General features: G+C 30.8%; 1 long non-coding RNA gene across 3 annotated transcripts; it reads right to left on the minus strand.

Moving 5' to 3' along the window:
- Positions 1–207: 207 nt before the first annotated feature.
- LOC139520892 (uncharacterized) lies at positions 208–12,716 on the minus strand. 3 transcript variants are annotated; one of them, XR_011663972.1, is made up of 6 exons: positions 12,383–12,716; positions 8,639–11,067; positions 6,207–7,183; positions 4,807–4,883; positions 3,647–3,721; positions 208–1,954 (listed from the first exon to the last, which is right to left on the minus strand). It is a non-coding gene; the product is annotated as an uncharacterized lncRNA (long non-coding RNA). The 3 variants fall into 3 exon arrangements; XR_011663970.1 differs by lacking the exon at positions 12,383–12,716 and having other exon boundaries at positions 8,639–12,018; XR_011663971.1 differs by lacking the exons at positions 3,647–3,721; positions 12,383–12,716 and having other exon boundaries at positions 8,639–12,018.
- Between the last annotated feature and the right edge of the window lie 3,251 nt (positions 12,717–15,967).

The raw sequence follows: 15,967 nt of genomic DNA on the forward strand, positions 1-15,967 counted from the left end.
TTTATTTTCGTCCTTTATTTTCGTTAAGATGCAAGTTATATTTAAAAGCCATATCTATTATTGGAACAGCTTTCCTTTTTGGAGAAGACATTACTAAGTTGAAAAACTTGTGTCTAATCCATTTGTAATTTTTGAACAATAAAATATGTTTAAACTAGCTTTCCTTTTAATATACATATTGGATAAAATCAAATCAATCAAAACAAATTTAACTAATTTTGTTCTTTTTATTATCATAAAACTTTTAATTTTTCCAAATTTGCATATTGTTAATATATTTTTCATGCATAGCATTATGGTACAAAATAGACAAAAATGTAACCAATTAAAACATATATAACAAGAGGTCACAATGTGGTTTCAAGAGATTTTTTTTAATAGAAAGACTTATTCAATTGACATTTTTATAAACATTCTATTCTATTATAGACCAATCAAATTTACTTGTGACTTTTGGACTTTCTGTCTTGTAACTCTTAGTCCTTTGACTTATTACTGTTTTTCAACACATAATGTCAACAATCAACGAGCATAACATGTGAACAGTCAATTCCAGTTTAAATATTCATTATATTTAAAGTTAAATTATTTGTTATAATGAAGTTTAAGCATATCATAATCATTATGTTTGCTTTCTGTATTCACAACATTTAAGGGCATACAATACAGTTTTGATCCCGTATTTACAGTTTGATGAAAATTTCAATATACTGTAGGCTATTTTTCGCCTAATTAAATCAAATATGTAATAAAAAATATACCTTCATGTGCTATTTTTTGAGTTAAATGAGGTCGAAATTTTGTATATTTGCCCAAAATTAGGATTTGTGGTCGTATTTTCCCTTTCGAGAGAAAGCCATAACTTTTTTGTTTTAAAAGATAAACACAAATTGTTTTTTGTTAAATAATTTGTAATTTCTGTATTTTATAAGAATCCTAAAAAATTGTGCATTTTTTATTCAGAAATAACTCATATTTATCAAATGGTCATGAATTGAGAAAAAAAGTAATTTTTTTGCTGCATATTTATCAACATTAAAAAAATTGCACTATTTACAGTTTTATAAAATTTGGTTCACATAATCTCCCTGCAAAATGAAACAGTATGTTGTTTTAAAAAATAGGGGTCCATGCACTGGTTTTCAAATTAAATCAGTTTGAGTGATAAAAATCAGTCGAAAAAATGCATCTTTTCCCGATATGTCACAGTTTGACGTCGCGAAAATAACATTTAACGTTAGCAATGTCATTACCTCCCCTGTAACTGTATCGTATGCCCTTTACAATTATATTGTGAATATAATACATCAGATGATAAAGCATCCTCTATGCAATGAAGAAAGTCCCCAATGAAAACTGAGATTTAGAGTTTACCTGAATTATACCAGAAGAATCACTGGTGTGATACTTTCCAAAGTATTTTTGAATGGAGTTTTCATACATATTTTTTTCTTTTGAAATTCGTATTTAATCTTTATTTAGAGAGCCATTCATTGTTGACCGACCTTATGGATTTTTTTTTTTTACAAAACTAAATATATTTTTTTTTTGGGGGGGGGGGGGGAGAATAATACTACACATATCAAAGAAGCAAGAAGTTCATAACTACAAGGGGTTCAAGTATGACACCTTAATATAATGAAATATTATGAAATACAAAACCCAAAGAAAGTAACCTTACTAAAAACTTCAAATAGTTGTCAATGCTACTCCAGTAGGAAAAGGTATAAAAAAAAAACCTGTCTAAAATGTATCTAAAAAGGAGTAATTACAAAACAGATATATCAGAAAAAAACAATTCCTGAATTTTACATTACTCTATCATAGTGGTAAAAATATAAAACAAAAACTCAAAACTAAGTGCAATAAAACAAGTCTTCTCTGTTCTTTAAAATTGTTCTTGCCCTTCACTCTTTGACACTTGTATGGCAAGCACTAAGAAGTCTTGATAAACCTAAAATAAAATTACCTTCATGTAAAATTCACAAAATCTGGTTTAATTATTGAAATAAACATTATGAAAGAAAAAAAAAGTTTAAACTATTATTATTACATTTCCACAAGATGACTGGCTTTCCAAATGATATATTAAACTCAAGTTGGTATGGTGTCTTTTCCTAATCTTCTGGTTTGGGGCGTATGACATTTGCGCCGATTTTGAAAATTTTCATTCTTTCATTTGCGCCGATTTCATTTTTTCATTTGCGCCGATTTTATATTTTTGCTAATTGGATTTACAGGTAAGTTACAGGTAAATTCATACTTTTACATTGACTGAGGACAGCAGAGTATAAAGACAACTCAAGTGACATTGCAGTTGGTAAATGGCTATCCCAATGTTTCGGGTTACCATTCCTTTCCCTAAATGAAATCGATGACTGCTTCACATTTGACATTGTCTGACGCTCCTTCTGATGACAAATGGCATACATTCTTAGACAACGTACAAGTACACATGCCATAACGGTCAACCAATTCGTGATGGCGTCCATAAAATTAACGAAGGGATGGTTTCAACTTCACCATTTGGAACTCTTGGTTTAATAGCTTTCTTGTGAGAAAATGCGAACTCTAGAAATGCCCCCACCAGTACGTATGCCAGACAAAGAAAAGATGGCCTTCGTTATCGACAATTACGCCAAATATAGAAGAGACGAAATCATAAGAAAGGAATATATTAGATGTGTTGCCTATACATACTCGGGAAGAACAGATTTATGATTTGAATGTATACCGTTTTTATGGATTTGAATGCTGTACATATATTTTTAATTCGTCATTTTAGTATAAACAAAGTGCTTTTATCTTAGGTTTTTACTTCTTGATTTTATGCAGGAGACAACAGTTATATAAATGTTATGATTTTCAAAACATATGTGCAACTGGCTAACGGAAGAGGTCTTTAATGATAAATGAAAATAACATTACTGGGATGGAGAGTTGTCTCATTGGCACTCATACCACATCTTCTTATATCATTTCACCTGTAATTTACCTGTTATTTACCTGTAAAGAAATCGGCGCAAATGAAAAAAAAAATCGGCGCAAATGAAAGAAAAAATCGGCGCAAATGAAATGCAGATCGGCGCAAATGCAAAACGCCGCTGGTTTGGACATGTCGCCAAAAAAAACTTTTTTTGGCTTAAAAATATTCTACCAAGTATAATTCATTCTGGACTGGAAAATCTCTAGCTTGCAAGTTAGATCCAACTTTCAAAACATTAAGTGTAATCAAACGTATTTAAATTTAATTAGAAAATAAAACACTTTTATAATCAAGGGCAGATAATTACATTGATTTGATAGGACAATTTGTGTTTTGTTCTAATGGACAGACAGACTGACAGGGTGAGTCCTATATTCACCCCAAAAACTCAATAAGTTGGATAAGGATACGATTATATCATGGCAACTGTTTGGAGCAGCATGTCCAGTCTGCCTTACTTCACTAGAGTACTAAGCAGATTTACCATTGGCCAATAAAACATAAAATCTCCATGAAAAAATGTTAAAAAGATGAATTGAAACTATGCCTTAATTAAATGGATTTTAATGAAGTTGTAATATGTATATGTCTCATATTAAAAGGTGTTTTTTTCAGATCAAATAATCCTAAATTTCTTTCAACATCACCATACAGCAGTACCTGATCGCTTTAATCTTCACTGTTGTTAGGGTAGATGTTCTTTTGGTAAAATACTACTCACAACTTCAATACACTCTGAAACAATATACACATAGATATATCTTTATATCATTAGATACAGAACAGAGAAAAAGAGTTTTAATTTGCAATATATACACACTCTTTAACTTGATTGACATACTCAGATAAATGAAAAAAACAGTAAAATTCATTTTTTCAAAACTAAAGTTTGCTTTAACAAGTTAAAAGTACATAAAGAGTGAATGATGAACTGCAATAACAAGAACTTTTTACAAACATCAATCACCATGTTTGAGATTTTTTTTATAAATTTATAGATAAATTATACTCAAAATTAAGACTTTCAAAGAGGCAGTATATGCAGAAATAGCATTTTTCTTGAAAGAAAACAAACTATCAACATAATTTTTATGTTCAAATGTAAATAATGCATCAAACTTAATTTAAAATAAAAGTCTGTTGTCAGATTGAAAATGGTGACATTTTGTATTAGAAAATATTGTTATTTATCAGGGCTTCCAAAAAATCTTTGAGCCAGCAGGAAATTTTGAGTCTTATAACCATATATACGGATTTTAAGACTTAGTAACAAAAGACAACCATGGTAATCAGTTGGCCATCATAAAACCAATGATTGACAATTTAAAAAAAAAACCGATATTAAACTTTACTTTGAAATAAATTCAATGTTCTAACGTAAAGTGTTAAACTGACAGTTCATCATTTGAAGTGAGCAACATCAGTGTACTGATATCTGCCTGAGCATGGATAGATTATTAAATTTCCCACCTGCGCACATGCTCACTAAATCAAACAACATGGTTTTGACGACCTTTTAAAAATCTTCCTCAAATCATATTTATAAAACATTTGTTAACACATTTCGAATAACTTTCATCTTTTTGAAAAAAGAAATTAGATATAAACCGCTGAAATGTAGGAACTTCCAAATTTTTTGGTGAATTATTTTAAAATGACCGTCTCTTAAGAAAGCTAAAAAGTAGATGACCGTATCATACTTATCCCAGACGAACAATGTCTGGACAAATTTCATTTGTCAGGAATATATGACCGTTTTGGAAGTCATGTTATTTATTGTATCCAACTAAATTTTTTTTTAACTTATTATTATACACTACCAAATGCTCTATGTATGTGTATCATTCTCATCACAGAAACTCCCCTCTTCCTCAACAGGATTTTCTTAAATCGGTATCTAATAAAATGAAAAAGCAAATCATATTGAAATTAACCACCCACTCTACATAATACTTTTATATAATGTATTGAAAACAAAAGAATTAAATGCTTGTTGAAAACTGTATGTCCTTTTTTCCACAGGTTCAAATTCACGTCAGGCAAATAAAGGTCCAAATTTTCGTACTTTTGTTCAAAACGTTTTTGTATTTTTCTTAAACTGCAAATATAGGCAAGTACATTGGGTATAACAAACTACCGGTGGGATTTTTTTTAACCCACAAATGGAAGGTCATGATGGACCTAGAACCAACCTTAATTTGAACCTCTGTATTCTAGTGTATATCAATTTTCCTTAAGTTCAAATATAAATAACACCATACAGCAGAATTAAATCCATATTAATGAAAGATGTTTGCTAGTCAAGTTTTTAAATTTTGCCAGATTTCTTAATTCCTCTATAGTTCTATCCATTTGAAGACAAAAATGTAACATTCATTTTTCTTTTCAAAATCTTACATTCGGAAAGAAGTCATTTGTAAAAATTTTAGCTTCCTAGCATTTTGTAATAGTGTTTGCAAAGTAAGACTTGTCAATATCAGATTAAGATATCGAAATTCAAGAGAGAGTTTTTCCAACAAATTTTCAATAGCCTATATCTCATGATATATCTCAAACAAAACAAAAACACAAACAAGACAGTCCTTTAATTGTTTTTTTTTTGCTCTTTTGTCCTTTATTAATCACCTATCAATATTTACCAGTTTTATGAAAAGCTGAGTAGCAAACATCCTTAAAGTAATTTACCATATTTTCAAATGGTGCACGATGAATTCTGAATGTATATAACTAACCTCAAATGTAGAATCTCTGTCTGTTTGAATGTTGCTTACAAAAAAATGAAGGCATAAGAACATAAATTCTTATTTATTTTTTGCTTATAAGAATAAAAAATAGTGCACATTGAAGAGCCATTGGTGGCCTTGGGCTGTTTTCTTCTCTTTGGTCGAGTTGTTGTCTCTTTGACACATTACCCCTTTCCATTCTTTATTGTAAGTCAGTCATTCAATAAATGTGACAAGCCTTAGAAAATCAAATCTATTTTTTCATGTTAGTAGCCTGTTGTCTATTTCTCACATTAAGAAATATTTCTTGCATTACACTGCATATATATTTAAATAAATGCATTCAAGATATATTGTAATGGAGTCTAAATATATTCTTTATATGATTTTGAAAGCAACACTATTAATGGATGGAAATGCAGAGATCTAATATTTATGCAGTTCAATATATATATTTATATACATCGGCACAAGTTATTAAATATATACAACAATACCTGATAAATACTATGTAAACCATTGTTTGTTAGGATGACAGTCACATCCACGGTGAACTCAAACACTAGATCACTCGTCTATACCCTATATTTATAAAAAAAAATGCAATATATTAAATATGAGATGAAAGTACTAAAACATTCAACAGTCTTGAACTAAAAGGGAAGGGATTACAGTAGTTGTACAATTATTAAGTAATTTTGTTGGTAGTTATTTTTTTCCGGCTCATGTGTAAGTGAGTCCACTTCAAAATTATATCAATGTATTATCATGTGATGTAAAATATATATGTTGTGTCCAAAAGTAATTTATGAACAGGAGTTTTTGTACAAGCTATCAGTTATTTAACACACATCTCCTTTCAAAAGATAATGCAATTTTATCCTATATAATTAACCAGTTTATTGTTTTTCTCATATAAATATTATAAACTTTGTAAAAAATCTGAAAATGATACCATGCATGATGATTTGGGTCAATTGCTTTGTTTCTTACAATCTTATCATTTTTAAATACTGGTTTACTAAAACGAGCTATAAAACCAGATTAAATCTAAGAAATGACTGCACTTAGTCAGGAATATGACAGTTGTTTTCTTTTTGCTTGATGTATTTCAGCTTTTAATTTCGCTATTACATTTTTAATTTTCCTCAGAGTTCCATATTTTTGTTACTTTACTTTTTACATGTAACTTGCATATCTGTCTAATTTCAATATCATATAATTCCTCTTGAAAAATAGATGCATCTTCTGTAATAGGGCCATGTTTCTAGACTTACAAAACAATAACAGCATGCATTGTTGTAAGGGATTTTCCAGTAAAAAGTATAAAGGGGTTCAGAAATACACATTTTAAGGTTTAATGGCAAAATTATGTAGGTAAACTGTTTTTTTTTTCTTTTTTTCTACCAATCTCAACTGAAGACACACTCCTCTTTTTGGCAGGGGCTCCCATTGGTTTCTTCATTTCTATACACTGGAAACAAAATTCCAATAAAATGAACTTTATTAATCAATAACAAAAATATGATATATATTACGATATTAGTATTCATTCATGTAATATCTACACTTCACATAAAAACTGCATTTACAAATAAGAAACGTGTGTAACCTGAATAAACTAGAACTGCAAGTCAACTCACACAAATCCCCCATCCAGCACTATTATTTTTATATTTATTAAAAATCTTTATTTCAAGTTACGAAAGTCAAAATGCTTGAAAATGGGGAAAACTATTTTCATATTTTTTTTGTGTATCTCTTAAACATTTTTGAATGATGATTGCTTATAGAATTGTATACAGTATTGTTGATTCGTGTAATAAAAATGTAATCTCTACACAAAGTATGTTTATTTTCTGCAGAAACAGATAGCCTTTTGAAATACTGCGGATGGCTTGTAGTTTAATTATCATCATTATCATTAAATTCAGAGCCAATATAAAAAAGACGATGTGGTATGATTGCCAATGAGACAACTACCCACAAAAGACCAAAATGACACAGACATTAACAACTATAGGTCACTGTACGGCCTTCAACAATGAGCAAAGCCCATACCGCATAGTCAGCTATAAAAGGCCCGGATAAGACAACACTGTCAGTGTCATTTCAAACGTAAAGAGAGATAGTAACTAAAACTATAGCACATATATATGTAAAAGATCTCTTCTGCTGCAAATTTCGTTAAGAGTGGGCTTTTTGGGGCAGCTGTAGAGGCAATATTTGTTCTGGCAATTTGCAAGTATATTTTATTTGTCTACATGATTAATTTTCTTATGCTTGATTTGTTCAGAACAGTATACATTTTGTCTTGTATCTACAGTTTATACCGTTTTGTTTTAGAAAATGAACAATGTCACTCTCATTAAAGAATTTTATGGGTGCATTACTTTCTAACATATAGCCTCTTATAAATAATTATCACAAATCAAATCCTGCAATCAAAATACCGGGACCCTTCCTCGTGTAATGTATAACTAAGCTTGGGTAGATCTATACTTTGTTTATTAAATGTAAAGTAAATCTACAAATTCTGTTTAAAAAATCAGACGCCACAACTGTTTTAAGACTTGCTGTATATATAATTCTAATAAGAAATTAGAGAAACATAATATTTTTGTTACTTGCTACTCGTCTGTCATAACTTGCCCTTAATAACTCGACTATCCTATATATATATAGCTAACTCGCCTATACACCTCGCTGATAAGAAACCCAATGTTTTTTGCTGTGTAATGTCATCAATTTCAGCAGTTCTGAGGGGTTGCACTTGCAAAAATTATGGACATACAGATGGATGATATAGGGATTTCTATGTATATCCCAAAACTTTGTTTGTAGGGACTAGGGGATATAAAAACAAAAAGTGACATTCAACCGGAATATATTCCATTCATTCTTATAATAATAGACATCATTTTCATACCTTTATATCAAAGGTGGTCTAAGTTTGGTCTCCTGTTACATGCATAGGAAGTCTCACCACTTCAGCATAGGTCATCTTTGATTTTAATTGTAGCCCCAGGTATGCACAGTATTTTAACTGGGTCTTCCAACATTTCCATTGGTACAACTTGCTTCAGGTTGGAATCTCCTAAAATTAAAATGCTTCTCAACCTTTTCTGAAGTTTTTAAATCATATCTAAATAAATATAATCCGTATAAAAAAGTTTGTCCGATCCACCATACATGTAGATTAGAAAATTTTTCCATTTTATAATAATGACGCATAAATGCATGTAACTCAAGAACAGTAACAGTGACAGTCAAATTTGAACATAATCTGTGTTTTGTTGTTATAAGCAGTGTATAAGTTTTATAACATTTGTTGAGACAAATTAAAGTTAGAGACTAGAAAAGAGGTTTAGCAATTGGTCTGAGGACACAGTTATCGTTCTTCCATTTTGGTTGTCCACATAAATATTCCCTAGTGTGAACAGTGTATTACTTGCCAATTTTTTTCATACCCTTTCCTAATTTATTTCTTGACATTTTTTGACATTTTATCAATTTTTATGCATGTAATATCGAGAAAGGGGATGAAATTACATGATAAAAAAATTTGGGTGTTGAGTTTTTATGTTAAGTAGTGATTTGGTCCAGTTACAAAAGGTCTAAAATTGGTATGTCTGAAGCTGTCAAACTGAATTTTAGACCCCCTAAACACAGAATTGTCAATATTTTGAGTTAGAGCTGGTAGAAGTTTCTAAAATTTTGCTATTATTTGTCCCAATAGTAGTACACTACACTGTAAAAATCGTTTTGAGATTGAACTGGTGAGATTTTTTTAATTTGAATCTATTGTCTAAAAGAAATGCACTACGAAATAACTGTTCTCAGGCCTAAGAGATGAAATCAGTAAATGTAGATTCTGTACTTTGGCAACTTCCCTGAATAGTTGCTGGTTTCAATTTGTCAAACTCAATAAAAGTAAAGAATTTAAATCTTTGTTTGATAGAAATTTTGTCATTTTGCGGCTAAATAAGCATTTTAAAGCAGTTTCCATGTTTATGCATTAGAGGCATGCTGACTTTCTATCTGAAAGCTTTTAATGCTTTGATATTTGTGTTTCTGTACACAATTCAAATTATATAACCCATTAGTGAACTTTGAATCTATAAAAAAAGTAGATTTTAACACAGAAAAAATGTGCAAAATATGTTGTATTTCATGGCCCTGGTTAAACAACCTGTTTCATGTACAAAATGTATGTGTCCATCTGTAGTCAATCATAAATATTTTACTAAATCTATAAAAAAAAAAGCACTTTACAATGATCAGTACACCTTATTCATTTCATATGCCACCTTCAATGTCTTCTTTAGGATAGTTAGTGGTTCAAATATATGCCAATTGAGACTAAAACTGCATGCAAGTTTTCCTTGAAAAGTGAAAAAACTGTGCATCATGCTGTCTGCAAAAAAAGTTGAATGCAATCCTGAGTATTTTTGCAATTAGACTTCTTGTATCATAACATCTTAGCATAGAAATAAACAAACAGTAACAAATTTCCATTTCAGATAGCTTCTGTATGCATTTTTATATGTAAATATGTGCTACGGCCTAAATCGACTCTAAATAATCTTTAATCTTACATGGCCTAAGACCATTTTATACTCATGTGGTATGCTTTTTGTAACTTTTCTTTACATTTAAAGTACATTTAATATATATGGAAGAATAATTTATGGTAAAAAAACTTCAAAAACTTAAAATTGTGTGAAAAAATTGCATGTTTATGCATTTTGTTATGTGACAACAGTAAAAGTTAATGACCACTTCTACAAGCAGTGGTCTTGAAACAGTATATTTTAACCATGTTAACAGGAAATGAATCTGATAGGCTTTTCAGTATAAAATTGAACAAAATCTTTGACCTCTGCGAGACTTTGAGAGATTAATGGATTTTAGTGGCGTCTTACAGAAAAAAACGTTGAAACTGCTGAGGCTATGCATTGACCACATAATTCTAAAGTTTTATCATAAAGTAAATATATTTTGTCATATAAAAGGGATGTCAAAAATAAGTGTGATTTATAAAAGTGTTTTATAATGTTTTTGAATTTGGACTGCAATCGGCGCTGTTTTTTAATTACCCTGTTTGCATTCTGTGATAAAATGAATGTGGTTATAACGAATTTAAAGTGACAGAATATAAGTTTGATACCCTGGCATCACTATAGTTTGAATGACATTTGATTGATATTATCGGAAATTATTAGGATAAAAGTTAGTACTTTTTTTAACACATGTATGTCTGGTACTGTATTGTATCTTTATTACCTACATGTATAGCACGACAATAAAATCAGCTACAATTAGGTTGTGTCTAGTCCCGCCAATATACATATGTTCCTGTGGTGCATAAAAAAAGTTATAATTATATTTATCTATTCATTCTTTCTTTGGTTATTTATTTCAAACTCTATCTATTTATATTATTTGATTGGTGATTTAAAAAAAACAGACACATTATCTAATGCATGAAAAGATTGTTACTAAATACAAAACTGTGGCAAAATATTTTTTTATAGACCAGATCACAGACACTTGTTTCTATCCATGAGAAGACCCATGGCACAATCAACGTATATTTACGTAAATTTATGTTGATAGTGGGTCTGTAAAGGAATCATCTTCGCTATAGCCAAGGGTTAGAAGAGAAGAGAGCGGGAGTGGATCGTAACCCTTGGCTAGCGAAGATGTCACGGAATATACATTGTAAGTTCCTTCATCATAAAATAAGTTCCAAAAGGAATAAATATTCTGGAATATTATTTCCACAGGAATATATATTAGTATTACAGTATATGTTCCTAACGGAATAAATAGTATAGAATATTTGTTCCAACAGGAATAGGTATTATGACATTGTTTATAATAAAGTTTCTAGAGGAACTTCTGTTAGGCGGAATAAATATACGTTGACAGGTCTTCCCATGGATAGAAACAAGTGCCTGTGAACCAGATACATAATCAAAGACGGAAATAGATTGCCACTAAATACTTAGCTCTATAGAGAAAAGATACAGCTCTTAAACGTCTTCTGTACAGTAATGAAAAATATAGTGCTCTAGCAGGTCCATGGTGATTTTAGTTTGACAAACCGCAGTCCCGGTAGCATACTTTAATTTATTAATTCTAGAACTGAATCTGCTTACACTTTTATGCAAGAATTCTTAAAAATATGACAATCTTGCAAAAGGTACTAAATATCTGCCTGTTTATTTTAACAGCGTATATAATAACACTATTTCAAAAGAGAGAAAAAAAGAAACTTTTTGATTGTTTTCGTATTCATATATACAAACGTGGAGAGCTCAAATAAAAATATAAAATCAAATCAAAATCGGAATCCTTCCGGAGTCCGTGAAAATCTCTATACACGTTGGCGTAAATGTACGGTTGTTTTATCACGTTTGCAAGCACATCATACACCGTTCAAATTTATGTTCAACTTGATGTCTTTAATGAAATTGAAGGATACGGCGTTGCAAACAACACTAATGTAAAACCGAGTACATCGGGAAAACTTGTGTTGTTTAACATTTTATAAAAAGGATTTCATTACCCTCAATATCATTACCAGTAGATTACTATGACCAATCTGAATGTCATCATGATCTGGATATGTCTGTTTTGTTTCATGGACTTATAAAAATAAACTTACTAAATAAGATCTTTGAAAATAACTTCTGTAACAAAAATGGCGAAGATAGCAATGATGTCAGGAGGATCAATATCAGCGATTGGTTTATTTAAAAAAAAATTGTTATCAGTACTAAAAGATTTTGTTAGACCGTACTTGCTAGAATTCAAAGCACTATGGTATTATATGTTAACGTTATAGTGATTGGTTGATCGCACTGTTCAGTTTTTGTTAACGATATTATCAGAAATTTGTTAGACCGCACGGTCTCACGGTCTTACTTTGTTAGTTATATAAGAAGGCTAAAAAACCTAATACATTTCTTATATTAAAAGATAAAAAGTAAAGGATGGGGTGGAATTGTAAGTGTCCGAAGCGCTTTGCTGTCACTTTCCTATCTGAGATTTTAAAAGAGAGACGAAAGATATCATAGAAACATTTAAACACATTAGTCAAAACTAAACTGAAAACGTCATGGATAAACAATAAAGACAAACCGAAAAACATTAGTACAAAAAACACAAGATATAAAGCTAGAGACTAAGCAACGCGAACCTCAGCAAGAAACTTGGGTGATATTAGGTGTTCCTGACAGGCAGGCAGATCCTCCTCCACGTGTAGCATCCGTCGTTTTGGTCATGATAGTACAAACTCAGTAAAAAGTCTAATTCGGTAGGTTATATTCATGAAAAGGAGCGTGATTGTATTAACGACATTAAGATCAAATCTTCTATCATCGGCGTCCGTAAAATTTACGAAGGGATGATTTAAACTTCACCATTTGAAACTCTTAGTTTAATAGCTTCCTTGTGAGAAGGTAACCTCTATCAAGGAAATCATAATAGGAAATACAAGCCCGGGAATATCGTATCAATTAAAGGTATATATACTCCGTATGCAGACTCTTCTGGAATAATGCTACATAGAAATGTAAACAATTAGGAGCTAAAATCATCTCTTATGTCATACAGTTTTGTTTTCAAGCGACCCGCATTGTCAATATCTAGATGTAATTCAAGATGTTCGGCAGATTTAACTCTATCTGTTGTATCCTTTATCGGAAGTTCGTTGAGATAGATGCGTTCAGCAAAGTCACAAAATTTTGAATTAAGATAGAAATAAATAAACAAGTCGACAAGAAGAGGAGCATAGTTGGTTCCCCATGGGAATACCGATTGTTTGTATAAAAACATGTCGTCTAAACGTAACAAATATGTTGTCAGTCAAGAAATCAAGCATGATAATGTCAGTTTCAGAGATTTTTTACAAAGATAGATTTATTCCTCCTTAAGACCAGATACTTGTATCTAGGTTGTCCATTACTTTTATGAAACAAAACAATGCCAACAGTGAACTTAATTGGGAATACTAATGTTAAGTGTAGAAAAGTCAAATATTGTACTATTTCAAGATGAAAGAATCTTAGATTGAATGTACTATCAACATATATATAAAAAAAGAAGATGTGGTATGATTGCCAATAGGACAACTGTCCACAAGAGACCAAAATGACAGACATTAACACCTATAGGTCAGCATACGGCCTTCAACAATGAGCAAAGCCCATACCGCATAGTCAGCTATAAAAGGCTCCGATATGACAATGTAAAACAATTCAAACGAGAAAACTAACGGCCTTATTTATATTTAAAAAGATGTGTTTTTTTTGTTTTGTTCTGTTACGGTTTTTTTTGCTCGAAAAAAAATCCATGCTTTATAACTGTTTCTACTGGATTCAACTGTTATCTACTCCATCATGCCTTTAATTGTTTTTTCTTTTGTACATTAATTTTGTTTGTTGCTCCTTGCAATCTATCAACACATGTGCTTACTTTTCTGTTGATCTTGGTCTTCTACTAACTCTTTCTAATAACGTAAATTTTCAAATTCTGCTGCAAAGAAATTCTAACTTTTCATTTTTTTATATTTCAAAACGGTTTGGTTTTTGAGAAAAATATGTTAAAAAATATGTTCAATATAAACTCGTTTTCTTGGCAAACAACACTATATTGTATAAGGTCTTTCAAGTAATCCACGAACCTCTTTTAACAACGATTGCATTGGAAACTGCCTACCCTAGTGGCGACGTGAATCAGTTGTAGATAAAAATAAAATCTAAATATCTAAATATATAGAGTGCATCTAATAACTTTCCTCTTGCAATAACATTAAACATTTGACTTATCAACCCATTGAACTATTACTTCTAATCGAACCTTTATAGATTGAAAGAATTGGTCCAACTTGTTTGAATAAAAGAAATTATCAACTAAGGTTCAATTATCTATTTCGGAAGGGATAAATCATACTGTTTATTTAAAACAAAATACTCAATAAAAAAGTGTCTGAAACTGATTTCTTCGAGTTGGTTTTTTTTTTAATTGACAACCTTTTTTGTGACTTAAGAGGACGAGGATTTATAACCAAACAATCGGCATTACTATGGGAATTAATCGTGCTGCTCTTCTAGTCGACTTGTTGCTTTACTCCTATATATGAGACAGATTTATTATATAACAACATCGTCTGCATATGGAGTGTATATATCCCAAGTTGATATGATATTCCAGAGCTTCAGTTTCCTTTCAAAATTTCCGTGGTTGAGGGATGTTGCTTTAAAGGAAGCTTCACGGGTTCCAATTGGTCGGTTGAAGTTATCCCTCTTGAAAGTTTTCCGGACGAATTTTGGTTGCTCGTCTGTGTCACAAATGACTACGGATGTGTTCCCATTGTCGAAACCAAATTCAACGATAGCCTCCTTCGTCGTTTGTGACTTCCCCGAATGATACGTGTCATTAAATTTGAATTTACTATAGGCAAAACGACGAGCTCCGTATTTTCTACTTTTTTTTATCTCACCGGGGACCAAAGGGTCCCATGTGAGCTTATGCCATCACTTGGTGTCTTTCGTCGTCGTAAACTGCATATATATTTTACGAATCTTCTCCTCTGCAAATACTGGGTAAAGTATCTTCAAACTGTAACTGAATGTTTCTTAATGTAATAAGTTTATAAATTATTTACTAATAGAAGACATGGAAAGTTTTATAGGTATTGTATCATTTTGACAAAGGCTGGATATAGAAATTGAGATTTGGGTCTGCAGCATTTGAGCGAATTTTGAAGAGCTCTTTTCGTAAGTTTTCTATAATTGTGACTTAAGATAAAAGATAAGAAAACTTCATTTTGATTCGGCATTAGTACAAATATACAACACAAACTATAAGGAGCTTTTGACCGAATATAAAAACATATAAATAGCATAAAAACAACTTCTAATTTTACATTTAAAACAACCTGTAATATAAAGTTGAATCTCACATACATAGCATACAATAAAAATAAGCAATAAATTTAGAATGAAGTAAAAGATGCTAGTCCAGAGCAACCAAGAGCAACATAAATAATAAACAGCTCAAGAATTATCTGCAAGCAGAACAGCGACATTCCAAACCGTTCCAGGACTGAACAAGACTTTTAAAATGTGAAAAACTATTTTCAGTCCTGAATTGGTTTGGAAGGCTGTTCCATAAAGTAGCAGCAGCAAATTTGAAAGATGTTTTACTGTAACGGGTTGACTTTACCTGTGGAATTTCCAGAATATTT

Source organism: Mytilus edulis, chromosome 4 (assembly GCF_963676685.1).
Source record: "Mytilus edulis chromosome 4, xbMytEdul2.2, whole genome shotgun sequence".
Taxonomy (NCBI): domain Eukaryota; kingdom Metazoa; phylum Mollusca; class Bivalvia; order Mytilida; family Mytilidae; genus Mytilus; species Mytilus edulis.